This window comes from Octodon degus, unplaced genomic scaffold (genome assembly GCF_000260255.1).
Source record: "Octodon degus isolate 3935 unplaced genomic scaffold, OctDeg1.0 scaffold00172, whole genome shotgun sequence".
Lineage (NCBI taxonomy): Eukaryota > Metazoa > Chordata > Mammalia > Rodentia > Octodontidae > Octodon > Octodon degus.
Window position 1 is genome coordinate 719,966 of NW_004524748.1, and position 23,431 is coordinate 743,396.

Genomic DNA, 23,431 nt, shown 5'->3' on the forward strand with positions numbered 1-23,431 from the left:
GACTGACTATTTCCCCAGCCCTAGGCTTAAAGATTTAGCTAGCAATTATTTTTTATAAAACTTTTATTTAAATTTGCATTTAACAAAGGAACACCATATATCTTTGAGAGCTAAACTCATTCAGGGAAAGAAACTATTAATTAACACTTCATATTTTTTGCAGGGTTTCAGAATTATTTTATATTTTAAAAAATAGTTTATATCTGTAACCTGTATTCAAAATTTAAAGTTAAAAGCACTTCAAAGAAAAATAATATTTCTAATAACTCCAAAGAAAATAGTCTAGGGAAATAATAAGTTACTTTATTAGGAAATTGATACCACTTTACAGTACAGAACTACACCATAAAAAAATGTAGAGAGGCCAGCAAGATAACTCAGTGGAGGGGATTTGACTGACCTTGTCAAATAGCAAAAGTTACATTTTTTGTTGTTTAGGTCTTGCTTTAACTGGGTATTAACCATCTAGCAGAATAGTATAACTACGAGGTATAAAAAATAAAGCTATAAAAATATGCTGAGCTGTAAAAGGCTCAGGTCAACAACTTCTAACAATTGCCAGATGTGCTGATAACATTACTATTAAGGACTATTGGTCTATATTGGGTTATTTTGCTGGATTCAAGTACCTACAATCTTTGGACTGGTGTCAAGTATAAAAAGGTCCTTTACAGACTTCTCCAAATACAGCTTCTCTAACTGCAGTGGAACACTCATCTCTGACAAAACAAAATGAAAAAGGTGTATATGTTGGGAGCTATGGAAGCTAGGAAATTGATGAAATGTGTGTAGGCAGCACTAGACCTCAGGGCCTAAAGAAAACAAGCTATTTCGGTTCTGAGATAAACATCTTGTCTTGTTAAAGTCAAGTATTAATCTCTACAAAATCTGTGTCACATGTTACTAACTTTGCAAAAGTATAAATAAAAGAATGCTTTGTTGTGGAAAAAAAGATACATAGGTATACATAAGATAGTTAGGATAGATATAGAGCTACTTTCTCTCAGTGCATTGAGAAGAAAGGATTATACTAACATTGTTTAGACAATATATCATGTCTAGGTCTTGTCTTCTGAATAACTACTATGAATACAACAACATGCAGTGTGTTACCTGTTGTAACTGTCCTACTCACCTGTTTTGAAACTCTTTCATTGCTATTTTGTCTTTTTTAATTAAAATGAATTTTTTAAAAAGATAGCTTAGTGGACAAAGCGCCTTTTTAGGCAAGTTTAGACAAGTATAGGTACAGTGGTTCAAACCCCAAACAACATGCCACGCCAGTCCTACCCCCAGGGCAAGATGAGCTGGACACACACACACACACACACTCACAAAAAAAAAAATCCTGTAAAATGGCTATAGATGGCCTTTCTCTGTCTTGTGTTCATCTCGATAGCTGTATTATCTTCTCATAACACATTAACACACAGGGAAGAGGGTTTATTTGTCTCACCTTTGAGCCTAATCTGAACAAATATCACAAAGATTGAGAAGTACAAATATTTGCTTTTGTGTTTAAACAGCATACACAAGATATTATTGTTACATTTTTTCTGGAGCTAATTTCAAAAGAACATGAGAAAATTAACAGCACAAAAGTCAGTTAACTATAAATCTTCAAAATTCTTTAAATTATCACAAATAGAGTTTTTGGAGAGCCCCTAAACCAAGGGAAGGCAAAATGCAGCTTAATGGCCTAAGTGCATCCCTTTCTGTGCACTTGTTTCTCAATAAACACACAGCGGTAGCAAGAAATCAGTCTTGCATAATTTTTACACAGTTGGCCATCTGCTTACGTGTTGCTTCCAGTGTACCCAGGCCTGAGGAAGCAGCGGAGGCACTTCTCTTAGAAAATGATAGATTATCTTGTGAAAAGTACAATAAAGAGGGTCTCTTTTTGTATTTTAAAAGGCAAGACCAAATTTTGGAATATTCTTCATATTACTTTATTTTAACCTCAAATTCAAATAAATACACACGAAAGCCAAGTCTTTAAATCAAAATAAATGGAGAGATAGTAATGTCACACTTGTTTTCTTGTGCTATTGTGTGTACCAATTCAACTCATCCAAATCCAGACTGTACTTGTCAGAATTTTCAAGTCAATAGCATCTTAAGCTCAACACTCTTTGCTTTTACTGTTATACTAAAAGACTTCAGAGTATGTAAAATAGTGCTTTTCCATAAATGCTTTGTTGTTTCTTGAATTGTCATCAGAAAACTGTTAACAAGTTTTGAAAATTTTAAGTTGCTCATATTCAATATATTCTCATTTTCTGTTTCTTCTGTGACACTAGTTACCCATAAATCCATTTACTGTGTTCCATGTGTTGAAGTGTTTTTGTAATTTTCACTTTTCCATTTTGATGTTGTGGATTTTTATTTACAACATGTGAAAATTCAAAAAATTTTAGTAGTTTAAAGTACTAAAACTAGAAGATGAAAACAATTGTATATTTGAACATCAATGTCTTTTGACATTGTTTGCTTCTAATTTAATACTATTTATTTAGAGTAACACTTGTCTTGGGCACGGGCTAAATCATATTTTTATTTTTAAATAATGTAACTCTGTTTTCTTGTTTAACTTCTTTATCTCTCCACTAATGCTTTCCAAGGATACAATACCTCAAAGTCAGTGGGAATTGAACTGTGTTAGCCCTGTTCTCAAATCAGTATGGTAAAGTCCCAACCTCGTATGTAATGTATTGGAGACAATGCAAATAGTACTTAATGAACTCATAAGTGTGTCTCTGTGATACAATAGAACTGTTTCCCAGAGACAGTTAGATCCTCACTCTGTGATCACAGGACAATCATATGGTAGTTCACAAACCAGGGAGAAACACTCAGCACAAACCCAAAGCTCACACTCTGTTCTTCAGGTACCAGCATCTGTAATTGTGATCCAGTACATTTCCGTTCATTATAAGTTACATACTCTATATTAATCAGATAGAGCTGCACATAATAGATTAAGACAATTTATCACATGAAATAAATTTGAGATAGAAATAGGAATAATTAATACAGAACCTAATCAGACCTGTATTACTGGCTCAATTGTGTATTCTTCCTAATTTATATGTTGAAGACAAAACTTGAAAATATAATCATTTTTAATACATTATGTTTCTAAAAATGTTGATAAATTCAAATGAGATCTTTAAAGTAGAGCCTTAATCTGATATGGCTGCTACCTTAGGAAGAGGCGATAGCAAAAGACAGCAAGAAGTTTGTTATTTCAAGCAAAAAAGCATGGTTTCTAGGGCAACAAAATCTCCCCATATCTTGGCTGATAACTTTTAGCCTCCTCAGTGATAAGAACATAATTTTCAAGCCAGTGATTCACAAATGAGCACCTGCTAAAGTGGGGAACTTGACAAGGGTGCCTGCTGCCACTACTTTTATTCCACAGAGACCTATCAGGGAAGAGAAAGAAATAAAAAAAATGCATATAGGAAGCTCAACTGTTGTTATGGTATTCTACATGGAAGATCTGTAGAACTGCATCAAAAAAATGTGTGTGGTGGTGCACACCTGCAATCCTAGTGCTGGGGAGACTGAAAGCAGGAGGTTCCCTGCAAGTGCAAGTAGTGAGATATTGTATCAAGCATATAAAAAAAGGCCCTCTTGTAATGAGTCATCAACCTCAGCAAATAGCAGAATGCAAAGTCACTGCCTGAAAATATTTAGTATTTGTATACACTCAATGAATTTGATAAGGCATTTATGAAAACAATGCCATTCAATACAGCTTTGAGAGAAATGAAATGTCTGGGAATTAACCTAATGAAGGAAGTGAAAGATATCTACAAAGAATACTACATTATCTTGAGAAAGGAGATTGAAGAGAGTATCACAAAATGAAAATCTACCCCCTTCTCCTGGATAAGCAGAACTAATGTCAAAATGAGCACACACCCCAACTATCACAGGTTCTTTCCAGTCCCAGCCCTTACACAAATGATGTACTTCATAGACTGAGAGCAAACATTCTTAAAATCCATTTGAGTCCAGAAGAGAGCAAGGATAGCAAAAGAAATTTGGGGCAACAAGAGCGAAGGAGGTGTTGCAATATCTGACTGCAACCTACACTACCAGGCAACCGTGAGAAAAACAGTGTGATACTGGAACAAACAAACAAGGAAAATACGTTTATCAGCGCAGCAGTGTAGAGGATATAGAAACATTTCCGGAGATACTCAGCTATTTGATTTTTCACAAAGCAGTCAGAAGCATATGTTGGTGGCGCTTGGAAAACTGTTAGGCAGGGGAGATAACTCAGTAGAACAAGCGTTTGCCTGGCAAGCACAAGGGCCTGCATTCAATCCCCAGTTCAGCCACCAGAAAAAGGAAAACTGTTAGATGGTTGAAGCTGTACATATATCTCTCACCATCTACTGAATTAATAACTGATCAAAGTTATAATCACTAAAACTAAAGAGGTTGGAGAGGAATTTCTAAACAGAATTGCAACTTTGCCCAAAAATCAAAAGCAAGAATCAATAAATGGGATAATATCAAAATTAAAAATTATGTTAAGCAAAGGCACCAAGGGCTACAAGCCTATGACACTGCCAATTGCAGCCCAATAGATTTTCCCTCATGGTGGTTCTGCTAGCTGCCTCCAGCCTTCTCAGTATCATCTCCCTGTTTCTGGTGTCTCCAGCTTCCTGGGGTCTGTGCTGTGTTTAGCTTCACTCTCACAGCTTTAATCAGTACCTTCTCAGGGGCACACTGCCTCACCTTCAAGTCTTTCTTTTGTGATCTAGGTCCATATCTCCCTGACTCTCAACATCTTGACTTGTGAATGCTGCCTAACCCAGTAATATGTGAGTAGCACTAAGGGTGGCCACAAGCTTAAGAAGTAGCCAGTCCCTTTGTAATGAGACTGCAGCACTCTTCAAGTGGCTGTTCAGCTGGGCTTTGAGCAACTGTCTCCTGGTGCTCCCTTAATGAGCCAGGCTCCCTCGTGGTATTTTCAGAAAGTGGTCTTTCAAGTTTTATGCCTTTCAGTCTCTGAAGTGTGAGGAGTTGCTCATTTCTGAGATAACCTCAATGAATTTTTCTCTTGCAATGATGTGATATACTTGGGTTTTTAAAATATTCTACTCATTTTAATAATTAGTTCTCAGGATCAAGTTCACAGGCTTCAACTTAGAGACACTTCTTTTCTGTCCACCAAGAAGATTTTTCAGATTATCATGCTCTGGTTTGCTGGTTCTGAGTTTCATGATAGATATAGCTTGAATCATACAGAGTACCTGTGCTACAGCCTGAATGTGGGGCTGCCTTGAAATATCTTCCCCTTAAGTGACCCATATCACTTAGAGGCAGTCTACAGTAAATTCTCAGGACATGGGCAAATGAAAGTAACTTTTCCCCAGGCCATTATATACATGCCCTCCAGTCCAGCTATTAGTTGAATTACTGTTTTTCACTTAAATTTGCTTCAATATGGCTTTTTCTGTCTGTCTGTAAGCCATAACAACTATTTATTGAATAGTGAATGTAGTACTATGAAGATCAATCATGTTATTTTAGTTGTACTTTTGTCATAGATCTCTCAAGGTTATAATTTCATATCTGTGTGAAATTCAAAACTTGTACCTTTCCAGGACATATTACAAAGTTTCCCTCAAAGATGAAAATCCTGGTGCTGGCAAGATAGTTCAGTGGACTAAGCACCTGCTTAGGCAAGCACAGGGATCAGGGTTCGATTCCCCACACTATAGGCTGCACCAGCCTCACCCCTAGGCCCACTGAGCCAGCCACCAAGTCTGGACGTGGTAGTGCATGCCTGTAATCCCAGCACTGGGGAGGCTGAAAACAGGAGGATCACTGCAAGGCCAAGCTGCGTAGTGAGACCCTGTACCAAATACATACATAAGGGGCCGGGGAGATGGCTCAGTGGAATAAGCGCTTCCCTGGCAAGCACAAGGGCCTGAGTTCAATCCCTGGTTCCAGAAAAGAAAAAAAAAAAAATACACACATAAAAGAAGATAATCCTTTGTATTTTTCAAACAAAATACCATGAACACCCACTTATACTTCTAATTATTTGTTTTTAAGACATCTCTTTTATTAAAGATAAAATAAAATCTTAATGAATGACTGATGTGATAAGTACTAATTTACCAAGGATTTATTTATTATTTATGAGAAAGGAAATGCTAGTTGGCTAGTGATATCTAATTTTTTTAACATTTATTTAGTGTGGGGGGGCAGCTCAGCCCACCAGGGGGCGCGGCTGGCTGGCATGTGGTGCTGGAGGATCAAACCGCGGTCCCTGTGCTTTGCCAAGCTTGTTCCAAGTAGGTGCTTTAGACTACTGTGTTATCTCTCCAGCCCCACGGTAGTGATATCTAAATATGAGATCAATGAAGAGTAAGGTGGAATTAGAAAAGATCTATATTTGGAATTGAAATCATGCTGCATAATAAGGGCATGTGTCAAGACCATGATTTAGACTCAAGGCACACACACACACACACACACGCACACACAAACACAAACACACACACACCATACATATATATGCATCAAGTGTTTCACAAGACTAACATTGACATTAAATTTGGGTGGTAGTGCATGTTTGTAATCCCAGATCTCTGGGATACTGAGGACAGAGGGTTGAAAGTTGCAAATGAAATTTAGGGAATGTTATGACTTAATGAGACATTAACCCTATACAAAATAAGGACAGACTGCAGTTACCCCAGCTGGCGTACATAATAACAGCTGCCCTTTAACCTACTGTGTAATGACAACCCCATTTCTCTTGGAGCCACATGCTTTCTATGACTCATGTTCTGCTGTGTGCATTTTGCTATTCACTCCTCATAAGCAGCCTGGTGTATGTGATCAGTTCAGCTGTGCTCCCCAGAAGGTGGTCTGAATTCCTGAAGCACAGTGTCTCTGAGTATAACCCTGGTTTAGAATTGTCATTACAAATGCACTAATTTAATGCAAAATAAAGTCGAAATAAAAACAAATGGCCTCTCCCTAACTAAAATTCTGACAAAGACTCTGGAAACCAGTAATGGAAAGATGGTGGCAGAGATAGGTTATGCATGTTACAAGCCAAGAGGTGCCAGAGGCTTTCAGATGCTGAAAAAGAAAGAAAATGTACTCACTCCATAGAGGCTCTCAGAGAGGATGCCTCTATTAACATCTGTATTTAGAGATTCTAGTGTTTTAAACTGCAAGAGAATACATTTCTATCATTTTTAAGTCATTCAGATTGTGATACTTCGTTATACAATTATAGTTCTTATATTGAATATGAAATAATTATTAATACAGAAAGTAATGGTTAGATATCCTGAGAAAACATATTTTAATTGCTTCTATAAAGGTTTAGAAATTATTTCAAAATAACAAAATAATAAAATGGAATTTAGATCTATAATATCGTGTTATCTCAGAAGGCAGATATTTTAAATCTTATTTTAAACTTTAAAAAAAAATCTTTTTGTTTACTTATGTATTTGTTAAAGGGTCTCACTACACAGTTAGAACTCATAGTGATCCTTCTGTCTCAGCCTCCCCAGTGCTGGCATTACAGGCATGCACCACCATGCCTTGTTTCACTGGTCAGCAGTGTGAGCCTGAAGTTTTGGGGCCTGCATAAAACTCAGTACCAGGGATCACACTCAGGTCCTTGTGATTGCTCGTCAGGCACTTAGACCACCAAGCTATCCAGCCAGTCCTATTAATCTTATTTTAAAATAAAGTAAAGCTCACAGGAGAGAGGAGAGGAGAGGAAGATTTTCATTCTGTCTGTCTGTAAGCATTCATAAAAACCTAATAAGCATATCAGTACTACATATTAAAAGAAATAAATATTTGTAATATTTTAATTTTATTAAATTTTCAGAGTTTTTGGTCAGACAAATCACAAGGTCATTGACCACTTAGGAAACAATGCAAAGCAGTATGATTACATTTCCAAGTGAAGTCCTTTGAAGGAAATTGGACAGTGCATCATTAGTTTACAGTAATAATACCTGTTATACCATTGAATCTACAGTAATAGTGTAGGGTTTTGTGTGAGATCTTTACTGTAAAATATTGTATAGCTGAAAATAAGTCTACTTAATGTCATTTTAATTACAAATAGATAGAAATTGTCAGTCTGTGACAAAATATAGAAGACAAATCTCATAAAAATGCTGTTTGTTCTTGTGTTTGACATTCATAGGAAATACCAATATACAGCGCCCAGCATGAGCATTAGACATCTCATTCTACTATTTATGTCATGAAGGATGTTTTCTATTTTCTTAAATAAATTACATTTGTCCCCTATGAATGCATTTTGACAACAACCTTATTCTGGTAATTCCCATAGAAAATGTAGCCTATTTGTATCATTGATCAAACATATACAGGTTTAATTTAAATTTCCTATTACCATTTACAGTTCAACATTTTGAACAATAAATATGCTGAGTTGACTTCTGCGCTATAAAATTGCCCTAACTGTATGTGCTTGTGAGATAACTGTTTTGTGAAGTGCTTATTCAAAGCAAATCGATTATTCATGCAAAACTGTAAAAGTTGGGATTTTATTATTAATAATAAAATGTCAATATAAAGAATAATAATTGTTTTGCTTTATACCTCCCAGGTATCTGTTATGATAAGTTATTTTTTCAAGTGTTTGCTGCAAATGAAACACAATAATAAGTCAACTAATATCTTTCAATGTTACTTAGAATGTTCTTGCTTTTAATTCCTGCCATGTTCCCATCTTCTTCACTTGAATCGTAACTGTTTTATTGTGGGCTAGAGAGATAGTTCAGCGGCTTAGGTGCCTCCCTGACAAGCACAAGGTCCTAAGTTTGATCCTGGATACAAAGAAAAAAAAATGTTTCACTGTTGATTTCCACCATATTTTTTTGTTTCTTCTGGTACTTCTTTCCTCCTGGTATCTCCCAGGGAAGCAGTGTTCCCAGCAAGTTCCACTCACCTGGTCATCTCTGAGCATCCTTCCACGGGGTGGTGGTTACTGTGAATCCAGGGCATGAAGATGATTATACTGCTCTTTCTTTTTTGGTGGTAAAATCTGAGAACTGTACTTGCTTTTGATATTAATCATTCTTTCCTTTTATCTCCAGAAAGATTATATATTTCATAAATATTATAAATTTTACTTCTAACATTTTTCAGATCTGTCTGCTAATCTGAAATATATGTGTAAAAATTTCAAAACTTTCTAAAACATCATTGAACTAAACTTTGTATAATTTATTCCTTATAACTTTTGGAGTTTTGCTATAATAGTGTTAGAATAGGTGTTATATTCAGGTGCTTAAACTTCAAAGGCTTCAAATTTGAACTAAAATTTTTTCAAACACCTGTTCCCCATCACTTAGAGAGACACTCACAAATGTAGTTTTTTATATTTAAAATGTTTTCATTATTCACATAAATTCCATAAATTGCACAATAATCTGTATCTTGAACTTTTTAAACTTAGTAACACAATAGTGATAATTTCACATCAGAATTTCATAAAACTTTATTATACTATATTAAGTAAAATATTCCATGAAATTGATACACCAAATTATTAAGACCCTAATTAATAAAACACAGATATTCTTCGATTTTTGACATTTTAAATCACGCTTTAAACTTATACATGCTAATTTTCACAGATAATGACTGTATAGACTCAGAAAGGTAAAAATCGAGGATCAGAGGATAAAGATCAGACAATCTACACTTATAACAGTAACAGACATTACTAAATGCAGAAACTTGTACAGACTTGCAGACTCACAAGCAACTTACAAGAAATTACATTTTGGTAATTTGGGGAGAATAATGTACATCCTAGTAGCTGAAAGGTGAGCTGCTGGCAGCTATCTCCACATTGCCATCGACGATTGCTGCATTTTACATGACTTTTCTTATCAGCAGCAGTTGGTACTTCATCCAAGGAGTGAGGATTGAATGTCTAAAAACTATAATTCTCTGTTCTTAACAGTGTAACCTACCAGGGCAAATGAAGTATCGCTATGACTGCAGCACCCAGCGAGAATGACGCGAGAGGACTGAGATCTTGAGGGCAGCTGAGGCATCTTATCAAGCAAGCAAGTCTCTGTCACACATGCACACGCACGCACCCACACACACACAAATCACTAAAAAATGGATACAGATGTAGCTCAGTATAAAGGCCCTGGATCAATCTCTAACATGGGATATGGGCATAATTTCAGAAACCCAGTCATTACTCACTAGTTCAAGATGTTCAAACATCTTTAGGTAACACTGAAAGTATCACTTACAGATGCTATGGGTAAGGTGATCTAACAGATTGTGGTAGATCTAATGCGAGGAAAAGGTATGATGGAGGAGAAATCAGTAAATAGCAAGGGGAGTTAATGACATAAAGATTAAAGTAGTTAGCTATCCACACAGTTAAGGCATCTTCTATAAAGTAGGCCATGTGTGCTGTATCTCAAAAGAATTATGTAAGAGGATTCCTTTGGAGATCAAGACAATGTATTGTATTATAAAAATAATATCTTCTTTAACATTATTTACTTATTTTATCTTTTATTTATTTATTTGATGCAGAGTCTTGCTATGTGTGGCTCAGTGATCTTCCTGTCTCAGCCTCCTCAGCACTGGGATTACAGGTGTGTGCCACCATGCCTGGTTTCTGTGGCTGGCTGGGCACGTGGCCAGCATGGCATGCCGTACTGGGGATTGAATCTGGGTCCTTGAGCTTGTCAGACAGGTGCTTAAACCATTGAGCTATCTTCCCCACCCCCCAAATTTAGTGATTTATAAAATATTTAAGTTACCTTATTTAACTGGTAGAACAAGTATGGGAGATGAAGTGAAAGAGAAAGGAAGGGAGGGGGTGTACGGAGAGAGAGAGAATTAGATGATCACCAAGATGACTGTCACTTCTTATTTCGCAAGTTGTCCTGCTGACCAAATTTTTTATATTTTCCTCACTTCTTCCCCTTTTCCTGTGCTCTTCCTCCCCTCTTGAGTATCTCTCTCATCTGTCATCTCCTCCCTTTCCTTGGTAGTTTCGTGATTTTCTTCTGTATCTGAGTACCCTTAGCAAATTTTCCTAAGATCTAAAACAAAAGCTTTCTCTGTACCACCTTTCTTGTACTATACTTCCTAAAAACCTTCTATTTTGGACAGTGCATTCATGAACATAGAAGTTTGAAATTGTATGAATTTTGCTTATGATAGACCTGTGCTTGAGTGGTTCTTCTTTATTATTTTGACAATTGTTGTAAGAAAATTAGGAAATACTCTCATTCATTGATTTCTTCCCCCCTGATGTACAATATTTATTTGTTCTTAGATTTTTTTTTGATGCTTAAGATTAGAATGAAGGGCCAGGGATATGGCTCAGTGGCACAAACACCTGCTGGGCGAACACATGGTCCTGAGTTTGATTCTCCACATAAAAAAAAAAAGATGAGAATGAAATCCTCAAGGGGTTTAAGCTTTTCTCTGCTCTTTGAACACCATATTTCTGGTACTTAGATTGCATAGTAGGCAATCAATAATCACCTACATAGATCAAACTACTGATATATTGTATTAAACTGCCCTTACTTGAACCTATGTGTATCAACATAGTAATATCTTGTGTTAAAAATCTTACAAACTTTCCATCCCTTCCTGATCTTTGGGAGAACCTAACTTCAAAAATAGAGAAAGTATTTGGTGAAACAAATCTGAGTTACAAGGGGCAGAGGATATGACTCAGTAGAATAAGCACTTCCCTGGCAAGCACAAGGGCCTGAGTTCAATTCCCTGTTCCACATACACAAAAAAAATCTAAATTATATTTTATTACATTTCCTTTAGGGGATATCAACAGTAATCAATATTAACTATATCTGTGGACTCATGTTGTAGTATCACATGTATTTTTGGAATTAGAAGTATAAAACAGCAATGACCAAATGTAAATGGGAAGAAGGCAATATTTATAGAACTGAATCACAGAAGGCTATAAAGTTTAAAATATTTTCTTCCGAAAAGTTGTGGGTAAGCCCATACCTTCAATACCTCCGAATCTGATCTTATTAGGAAATAAGGATATTTTAATTATGTGTAATGGTACATTCTAGGTACACATAATGTTCACATTCATCACAGAGAATGTATTCCTGTACATGATGCAATTGGATTTTTTTCCCATTTCCCTACTTTAACTTCTTCCCCTCCTTACATATGAACACTTTGATTTTATTTTTTCCTTCTTTTCTCATCATTTCTTCGCTTCCTTTCTTTCCTGCTCCCTCATATCTAGTTCACCTTCCCATTGGAATATTTTCTGGCCATTTCACAATATCTAGCATACATTTTGGATCCTATTTGTACTTTCAGTTTCTCACAGCAGACAAACTTGTGGTGTTTAGATTTATGTCCAATCTATTTGGCTCAATGTCTTCAGGGTACGTCCATTTGGCTAGAAATGTCACAAGCTTTTTCTTATTTGTGGCAGAGTAGTACTCCATTGTATTTAAAAAAAAAAAAAAAACATGGCCAGGGAGATAGCTCAATAGAATAAGTGCTTGCCTGACAAGCACAAGGGCCTGAGTTCAATCCCCTGTATATATATTCTTTAAACATTCATCAGCTGTTGGGCATTAAGACTGTTTCCAAGAAATAGTGATTAAAAAATTGTGCTTCTATACACATGGGTGTGCATACATCCTTGTGGTACAGTGCTTTTAATTTGTTCATGGAGATCCCCAGAAGAGGACTAGCTGGGTCAAATGGAACCTCGCCTCCGTTTTTTTTTTTTTTTTTTTTTTTTTTTTTTTTTTTGAGGAATTGCCATACTGAGCTCCACAGTTGTTGCACCAGTGTGAACCCACCCCCCCCAGTCCAGTATGGTGTGTTCCTTTCTCTCCACAGCCCAGCCAGCATTTGATGCAGAAGCAATTCCAGACATGCTTAAGCACCTTGTTTTTGACAAAGAGGCCAATAACCTTCTTTGGAAGCAAGATAGCCTCTTACATAAGTGGCTTTGTAAAAGCTGGCTTTGCACATGCCAAAGATTAAAACTAGAACCCTATCTTCCACCATTTACTAAACTAACATCAAAATGCATCAAATATATAAATTTTAAATCATAAACAGTACATCTACTGGGAGATAGTATTGGTAGAGTTCTTGCAAACACTGGTGTAGGCAAAGATTTTATGAACAAGACCCTAACTGCAATGGTTCTATCACAAAAAGTCATCAAGTGAAATCTCATCTTATAAAAATCTTTTGAGCTTCAACATAAACTGCCAGTAAAGTGAACAGACAATCCACAGTGTAGGAAAAAAAAATTGCTGGCAAATGTTCCTCAGACAAAAATCTAGTATCCAGAATATATAAAAAACTAAAAAAAATCAGACCCCCACAAATCAAAAGACCCAGTTCAGAACTGGTCATCTGAAATGAATAGACACTGCTGAGATAAACAAGTACAAGAGGCAAATAAATATATGAAAAATTTTCGACATCACCAGTCATCCAAGAAATGCATACTGAAACAACACTGAGTTTCCAGCTCACCCCAGAAAGAATGGCTATTATCACAAAATCAACCAATAACAAATGCTGATGGAAATAAGGATTTTTTACATGAATTTAAGCTAAAGACATTAAAGAGGCCTAAATCACATGTGATTAGTTTTCTTGTGTTAAGGAAAAAAATGGTTACCACACTCATATATGCACAGAGAGAAGAGTATTTGAAGATACCTTAAGACAAAAATGTCTGGAAATTGAAGTAGGATTGATAATGCCAGGAATGTCGGGGTCTATGGAAAACTACAAAGAAGAAAGGAAGGACAGCAATACACTTTTCTAAGAAAACTAAGGTACTGCCAATACTTTAATTAAGGAATTCCAGGCCCCCAAACAGAGACAATAATTTCATGAACCACCTAGTTAGTGATGCTATATGAGAATTTTAAGGACTAGCTCAAATATCAAAATAATTGGATAAAACACATTCAATTCCTGTAATTCCAAATGCACATCACAAAATCTTACCAATGATGAAGTAACTACTTAGAATTTCCTGAGGAAAAACATGAAAAGCCAGAACAAAAGTATTATGTCAGAAAGAAATAGATATCCTGAAAGTAAAGGAAACATCACTACTATGTAGTATAACCTAAATTTTTCAGAATTCAGTAACAGAACTGTGCAATCCAACCCTTCTTACCTCTACTGTATCTAAAACCTACTGTTACTTTCAACATTAAGAAATGTACAATATGCTTTCATCTTTGCAATTTTTTTTATATAGCAGGATTTGGTATATTTACTAAATTATGAAACACTATATTCACAGTATTGTATTTGGAATTTAACCTAATTTTGAACGTTTATGACTTCCTTGTCTAAAAGGGAAGGCTTGCAATCAGAATAAAAACAACTCTGTTTAATTTGAATTATTGGACTTTATTGATGACATTCTAAAGAATATAATTTTGTTAGTATGTATGAATAACAAGCTACTTGAAGAAAACATAGTCTTAGAATTCTAAAACTATATCCTCAACCTTATCAATTTGATAGTTAATAGAAATATGTGTTTGATTTACATTATTTTTCCAATGTGATTATTAAAACAGAAAAACTTAATAAAACTCATTTGAAATATAAACACTTCTAAATAGTATTGCACTGTAAATGAAAACTAGATAATGACTGAGTATTTAAATATCTCTCAAGTCAGTAGTCTCATGTTATTATAAAATATAATCAATAAAAGTGATGAATCAGTGAAAAATTTCTATTTTCAGGTTTCTTAAGTCATTGTGATATAAGCTTTAAATAATATTTTATAATTAACTTAGAAGGAAAACTAATTATCACAAAAAATATGAGCTTCTGGTCAGTAAGATTTATAAACCACAGAAATATAGAATATTTCAAATATATTCTTATTAAAATTCAATATAACATTTTTATTTGAAAATAGTTAATACAGGAAATCAAATTCTTATTTGCCAAGTACCTAAGTATCTTTCAAGAACAAACAGCATGTTGATCTTTTTTTATTATAGAACTTAAGTAAATAAAATTAAGGCTCTCAGATAAGATTTGTAACTTCATTTTCATTTTAATATATTTATATTTCATATTTAACATTATATACTTTCTGTTTTATTTCCCCCTTTTACTAAGAAGCCAGAAACCTAAAAAAATAAATTATTTCAAGGTGACTTTCCAAAGTCATTCTCCAAAAAATATTTTCTATGAGAAGGAAACAAAATAACAAGATCACAATTTTTTTTTGTTTTTCATCAAGTGCTTAGAAAGATAATAAGTAATGTTTTAAGTAAATTAAAATGGGATTTGCTTTTTAGCATGTCTCATAAATGCCAAACAATGAAATGATTTAGTTTTCAAAGTTATTATATCCCAATTGATCTTCCAGGCAATGGTCTTATTATCTGATTATGAAGATATGCACATTTATCAAAAGCTAGAACCATCTGTCTCAATTCTGTTTAATTTCATTATATATTCATCACTTAGACAGTCAGCTCATGACAGAAGCACTACCAGTGAGCAATTCTATACTTATTATCAAGTAAGGATCTGCACAGGCAGGTATCAGTCAGCTCCTATTAGTCTACTTAGAAATTATCATTTCACTAGCGATAGACCATTGACTAGCCCGTCATCACTACCATACGAAAGGAAATGCTCTTTGACATTCCTTTAAAGGCACTTAAGCTATCAATGTCCTTTGGAAAAGAATCAATATTTAGACTTTGTAGATTCTTGACCGGAGAGATAAATAGTTCAACATATACAAATTTATAATTTTCACTATTTTAGTTATATGGTATAAAAACAAGGAAATAATTATTACAATTTTAAGTAATTTTGATGAGAATATATGAATCACTCATAAACTCCATAATCCTGGGGAATACATAAATACTTTTGCTTAGTGAATTACAACTTAAAATTGGGTTAGATATTGAATGAGACTTATTTTTTATCTATTGTTTTAGAAAATATTGAGTGATGTATGGGTAGTTACTTGATGAAAATATTTGGTTGTTTTTGTGTGTTTGGAATGAAGATTGATAATACTATATGGCTTTCCATACTGTTGTTACATTATCTGATTAGAACAATACCTCATGTCACTTCCCAGATAAGAATGCTTCAGTTAGAATGCTGAGACCATGGATCCTGCTTTAGCACCTCCCTGTGCCCATTTATGACCACAGTAACAGAAATAACATGATCATGCATTGCATGAAGGAAAATTTATTTTAGAATACGTATCTAGTTTAAACTGTAACCTCCTTTGTAAATTTAGTGTTAATTTATACAAAGAGAATTCTGTATTTCTAACCAGAGATAAATTGCATGTATCGTTTTGAGGTTTGAAACAAGCTTTCTAAATTTAGCCTGTCAGTGACTAAAAGGTATAGAGAGATTAGTGTCACAATTTTGGGTACAATCTCACCAGAGATTTGGCTGAAAGAATAAGTCAGGCCCAGTGACAGGGAGTGGAATGTGGACCAGGGACAAAAGAGCTGTACATTTAACATGCAGAGCAGCATCAAGGAGTGTTATTTGACATGCAGACATTGTGATGAACTCAAAATTGGGGTTAGATGCTGGGAGTATTTATAAGAACAATATGTTAGTGGCAGACAGCACTATGTGCAAAACAGAATTTAATGGAAATCAGATTAATCATGTTTATTAATGTCTTCCTTTCAGAAAACATTTCCAGTCAAAAACTAAATTTATGAACAACTCACTTAAATTTTTCTAGCAGTAATGTCTAAGTGAAAATATTATATTAGAATTGCAACAACAGAAACTGTAGTGTCAAGTTAAAAATAGAACAATGATGCGATCCCGAAAAAATTAATGCGAAACTGAAGAGCAAAGCAGAGACCAGAAATTCTTTCTCAGGGCATGTTTGTACACAAAGGTAGCTTCAAACAGGAAAGTCCTTAGCAAAATTCGTGTGACCTAGAGCTAGCTAATCTGTGTGAACATTAACAAAAACAATTAGCTGAGCTTGGCTTTTAAGTTCAATAAAGCCTTTAATATTTATAGAAGAAAAGTGTTATCAGAGGCTTTAAACTTTGAGGAAAGTGGGAATAAACATAGCTTTCTCTTTCCTCAAAAAAATTTAGATAAATATATTGAAACATGTGGTAAAGTAGTTTGAAATGTGCTGTTATGGACACTGAAAAAGATTTTCCCAAGTATTTAAGTGGGCTTTCCTGGTAGCTCAGCAGACTAAAGTGCACAGTGAAAGAGGTTCTATCCCTGACCAGCCCTGCTGCCCCCTCGGGGGGTGGGGGAGGCGGGGCTCACTGACACAGTGACAGAGACTGGGCAGGGTGGCATGAGCCTGTAATCCCAGTTCTTGGGAGGCTGAAAACAGGAGGATCACTATGAGTCCAATCTACATAGTGAGACCCTGTAGGCCCTATACTAAAAGTACATAAAAATTTAAAAATTAAAAAAGGTAAAATAAAGGTATAACCAGGTAAATGCTGCTCATTAATTAGATGATAGGAATCACAGAGGAATTACGATCTAGGGGATGAAGGAGGCTTCTAAATGAAACAAGGAGGATGCTGGGTCCAAGGGTTTGTCTCTAATTTCTATTTCCCAGCTGCCTAGTACACACCCTCTCCCACACATGGGTTCTGGCTTCTGCCTTTCCAGAAAACTCTTGGTTGGTACTGTAATCATTTAGCTAAGTAATCCTTGTAACTCTTTAATCATTGAGAGATTAATTTTAGAAACTTTGGTTCCCAAATAGTGCACTGTAGTTACTGTTTATAAATAGAGTTCCTCATGCATAAATTGCCATTAAAATAAAAGACTATAGTTAAAAGACTTATATCAGATATATCTCTCCTTAGAAGCAATATATATATATATATATATATATATATATATAGAGAGAGAGAGAGAGAGAGAGAAAGCAATATATATATACATATATATATACACATATGAAATGTGTATATTATAAAAGTAACATTTGTTCGAATCTTCCTAGTCATTCAATTACATTAATACATTATCCTAACTCCCAGGTATGATACATTATCTAAGGAATCAAAATATCAAAAAGGAAAAGACAATAAAATTAATTTAAACCTCAGAGGAAGAAAACAGTCTCTATAGTTTTACCATAAATACATTTTTATTGGAAAATTTAATTATTGGATCACTTGGAGTCATTTGTTTTTAATCTGTATAAGAAAATAATATGAGTATTCTAGGATGATATTTCCCATAATATTATTGCCTTAATATAATATAGCACTGCTTATTATAAATTTTATTTTCTGTTAATGTATGTTTGTAATACATAGTAATTACATTTATCTTAAGGAAATCACACACACATACATATATATATATATATATATATATATATATATATATATATAATGTTTTGCCTCCACTGTTTTTTGTTTTTTTTTTCGGAGCCAGGGATTGAATTTAAGCCCTTGAGCTTGCCAGGCAAGCACTTATTCAACTGAGCTATCTCCTCAGCCCCTACCTCCATTGCTTTTAATTCCCCTTTCCTCCCAGCACTCTATCACTAAGTCCCTACATACTTCCCATCTCAGGGTGGATACAGAGGAATGTGACCAATGACATAGAGTGCCTAAGGAGAGTCACATGGAGAGAAAATATTTTCCCAGGCTTCCACAGAGAGCAATCTGGTCAAGCAATGGCTGTGACTCATCCATATGGCTGACACTGACAAGAGATCTACAAAGTGCAGTTCAGGGTAACAGTATAAATCCTGAGGGGACTTGACTGACCTTATCAGATACAAAAGATACATTTCTTGTTATATAGGTCTTGCTTTATCTTGGTCTTAACAATCCAGCAGAAAAGTTAAAAAAAAATGAGGTATTAAAAAGTAAATCCATATTAATATGCTGAGCTGTGAAAGGCTAAAGTCAACAACTTCCGACATTGCCAGTACTATAGATAACCCACTATTATGGACTACTGGACTTTATTGGGATATTTTGCTGAATTCATGCACCTACAGTAGTTAAATGGCAATGGAATACCCATCTCTAACAAAACTAAACAAAAAGGGGGATACAAAGGAAGGACCATTTTGCATCTGTATATACAAAATAATTAAGATAGATATACAGCTAATTTCTGTTATTTCAATGAGAAGAAAGATTTGTACTAATAATATTTGGACAGGATATTGTGTCTGCATCTTGTACTATATAACTACTAAGAAGATAACAATATGCAATGTATTAATTATTGAAACTGTCCTATGAATTGGTTTTGAAACTGTCTGATTGATATGTTTCTCAATAAAATTAATTAAAAGCACTCTAAGGAAATGCATAATGGAAGTTACAGACAGAATAATGAAAATAAAAATTATGCACATTGGAAAGAAAGAAATAAAAATGTCCTTATCTGTAGATGATATCATAGCATGTATAGGAAACCTCAAAGAGCCAAATATAATACTGGAATTATGAAGATATTATACATAGGTAACAGAATTCAAGTTAATGTAAATAATTAGTTACTACATTTCATCAACAAATTATCAAAATTTTATATTACTAGTTACACAACGCCATTTGTTTTATCAAAAAACACCTAAATATGAAGTTATAGGTTTACTAAAATATGCATAAAGCTTATATGAGGAAAACACCAAAGTTCTGATGAAGTTAAAATATAAAAACGAATGGAAGTTTTAAGATATAATTCAGCAGTTAAGAAATTTACAAGCATAAAGGTCTTACTTTAATTTTTAACTTCTAGTGCTGAGAGAGAGAGAGAGAGAGAGAGAGAGAGAGAGAGAGAGAGAGAAGAAAGAAAGAGAGATATTTAGGGACAGATATTGCTAAGGGCTCATTTCTTTGAAAGTCATTCTATAGGTTCAAAAAATCTTCATTAAAATTATAGAAAGTTATTTTATAAGGGCCAGTGAGATAGCTCGGTGGAATAAGTGCCTGCTTAGGTAAGCGTAGAGACCTGAATTCAAACACAGCATCACATGCCACACCTGTGCCGTACCTGGGTGTGCTGAGCCAGACAACAAGACAGGGTGGGTGTGTCAGGCCTGTCATCCCAGCACTGGGGAGGCTGAAAACAGGTGGATCATTAGGACTCTGAGCTGTGTAGTGAGATACTGTACCAAATACATTTTAGAAAGTTATTTTATAAATATAGATACATAAATTATAAAATGTATAATTAATAAATGTTTATTAGAAGATAAAACATGATGAAAGATATTGTAGTTTAAACCCCAAATAGCTCAATTTCAACCCTTAACTTATAGCTGCATTAATCAAAACAAAATTTGTTTCAAGGAGAAAACATAATGTTAATGTAACAGAGTAGAAAGTCTAGAAAAATACCCACACAAATACATTCAACATAATACACAAAAAGAAGAAAGTCAATTCTAGTGAGAATGCTAATCTTTTTAACAGCTTGTACTAAAAAATATGGATGTTTATTATGTAAATAAATATAAAATAAAACATGGAGAATTTATACTACACAAAAATAATTGCAAAGGAATCATAGCTCTAAATACAGGCTGGTAAGTAAGAAATTATGGTCAATCTTTGTTTTTTGAATTAATTTTTTATATAAAATGTCTAAAGCATTAAAATGAAAGAAAAATTAAGTTGGGCTTTATTAAAATTAAATACCTCAGTTATATATGAAAAACAATGTTATAATGAAAGACTGACCTACAGAGCAGGAAAATATTTACAGGACACATTGGATAATGTATTTGAATTTGAAATGTACAAATAACATTTAAAATTTAACAATAGTAAAACAAACAACACAAATACACAAAGATATGAACAGATTTCTCATCAAGGAAAATAAGTTATAGAAATGATCAATATGCTATTCTATTTAGAATTTGAAAATTAAAATATTAATGAGTCACTACTCTGCATATATTAGAGTGGCCAAAACTTAAAAATGATTTTTATGAAGAATGTGCAGCACCAGGACTCATGATCACTAAGAGAATGCTTGTCTTTGCATGCTCAACGCCATTTTCTCTCATTCATTTTCTTTTTAAATTTTGACAAGGTGTACAGGGTATACAGAACCACAGAACCTTACTACATGGATTGGACTCATAGTGATCCACCTGTTTACAGCCTCCGAAGTGCTGGGATTACAGGAGTTTATCACCATGCCTAGTCTGAATCATAATCTCAAGGATCCTGGGGGTGGCGTCAGCACAGCGCGCTGAAGTTCAAACCCCTGACGTCTACCTAAGCATGCATTTTAATGCACTGAGCTATTTGGCTGGTCCTCCTCATTCCTTTTTCATAAAAATACACTATAATATTTGAGAGCTCATATCACATTGTGTTTTCTGTTAAGTATTAGAGGTGCTGAACATCTTTTGATTAGATGCTTGACATCTCAAAAATATGTTCAGGTATTTTGCTTATTTTTAAGTGTGAAGTAGTATATTTAGAAAAGATTAAACAAAATTTTCCTTTTTAAAACAGATATATTGGAATATTTTGCTGAATTCATGCACCAACAATATTTAAATGGCAATGGAATACCGATATCTGACAAAATAAAACAAAAAAAGAGGATATAGATATACAGCTATGTTCTCTTAATTCAATGAATAGAGAGATTTGTACTAATAGTGTTTGTGGACAGGATATCATGTCTGCATCTTGCACTATGAATAATAAGTGAGAAGACAACAATATGCAATGTGTTAATTATTGAAACTGTCCTACTAATCGGTTTTGAAACTGTCTCATTGTATTTGTTTCTCGATAAAATTATTTTAAAAAACAGATATAGCATACATTTTAAAAACAAAATAACAATGATATAATTTTAGAACAATAGAAACTTTCTTGTTTCTTATATCAAATAATTTTGTACATTGAAATAGAGAAATTATAAGCAGCTTCCGCACACTGGAGGTGGTCTCCTTCAACCAGTTTCTGTATCTAATTTGTGACACAGCATTTCTGAGTTCATTCTTGCTGCCCCCTCTATCACTTTCTGCTTTATTATTAGAATTTGTGTAATGTAGAATCAACACTTTGTAGGAAATTGGCATGTGTTCATAACACACCTTGATGCTTAAACTTATTTTCAAAGTTATTCACTGCGTTAAAATTGAGTTGTTTTGATACCTTATATAGCTGAAACTTTGAGCATATCTCAAATGCATAATCACATCCAACATAATTTAAGGAGTAGTAATCTTATTTTTCAAGATATTCGAGGTATTATTTCATTCTAAATACTGCTTTATTTCTTGTTTATGTTCACCTTTAGTGTGTTCTTTTGATATACAATGTAGAAGGTTATAAATAAAAATGAAGCGATCTTCAAAGGAAGTCTTTATGTATAATTTTTGTTTGCCTATCCTTCTGAGTAGTTAAAAAATCTCCACCACAATTTTCTCTTCAAAGTAAAAGCTGACATTGTGAGAAAAGTGGGATTATTTGGACCTTGGCTTTTAAATTTCATGGTCTGATATCACCCATGTGTCTTGTGATATGTGTATAATACTTTTTTTAATATACAGGGTCTCAGGGTCTCGCTACGCAGTTCTAACTCATAATGATTCTCAAGCTTTCAGTCTCCCAAGCACTAGAATTACAGGCTCGGGCCACCATGCCCAGTCTCAGTAGCCATCTCAGCGCACCCAAGGTTCAAGGCTGGCACAGCATGCTGGGGATTGACCCCCAGGCCCCTGCATCTGCCTAAGCAGTTTCTTTAAACCACTGAGTTATCTGGCAGGCGCTACATTTTAAATTTTTCTTTTAAGTGGTGATTATAATAAGCTTTCAAATCACCAATGCAAAAGTAGATATTTGAAGTATACATTCTAGCATAAAACTATGTCCCAGGAGTTGGGGAGATAGCTCAGTAGAATAAGTGTTGTGCTTGCCTGGCAACAATCTCTGGTTCAAAAAAAAGAATAAAAACAAACAAACAAACAAACAAAAACTATGTCCCAATATGTTCCCTGCACTCAATTACTTTTGAAATACACTTTCTAGACAAACTGTTATTCCACTCTATGAGACCCTCAAACTCTATTTTGAGGCTACCATCTATCCATCAGCAATATCTTGGACATCATTAATGCTTGTGTTTTTAGAACACAAATCTCCTTAGCTTTACTATTTTCTGTTTCTGTTCCATTGGCGTACAGTGCTTCTAACTGCTTCCACACCCCCTCTCCCAGGGTGCTACGGCCGCGTTATAGTGAGAAGCAGAACAGAGCCTGCCTTCCACCTCTAGGCTGTTATCATGTCGTTATTCCAATGCTTTCTTCTGTGCTGAGCCACATGATGGACCCTTAAGGGGTTGAATAACAGAGACAGTGAATAGA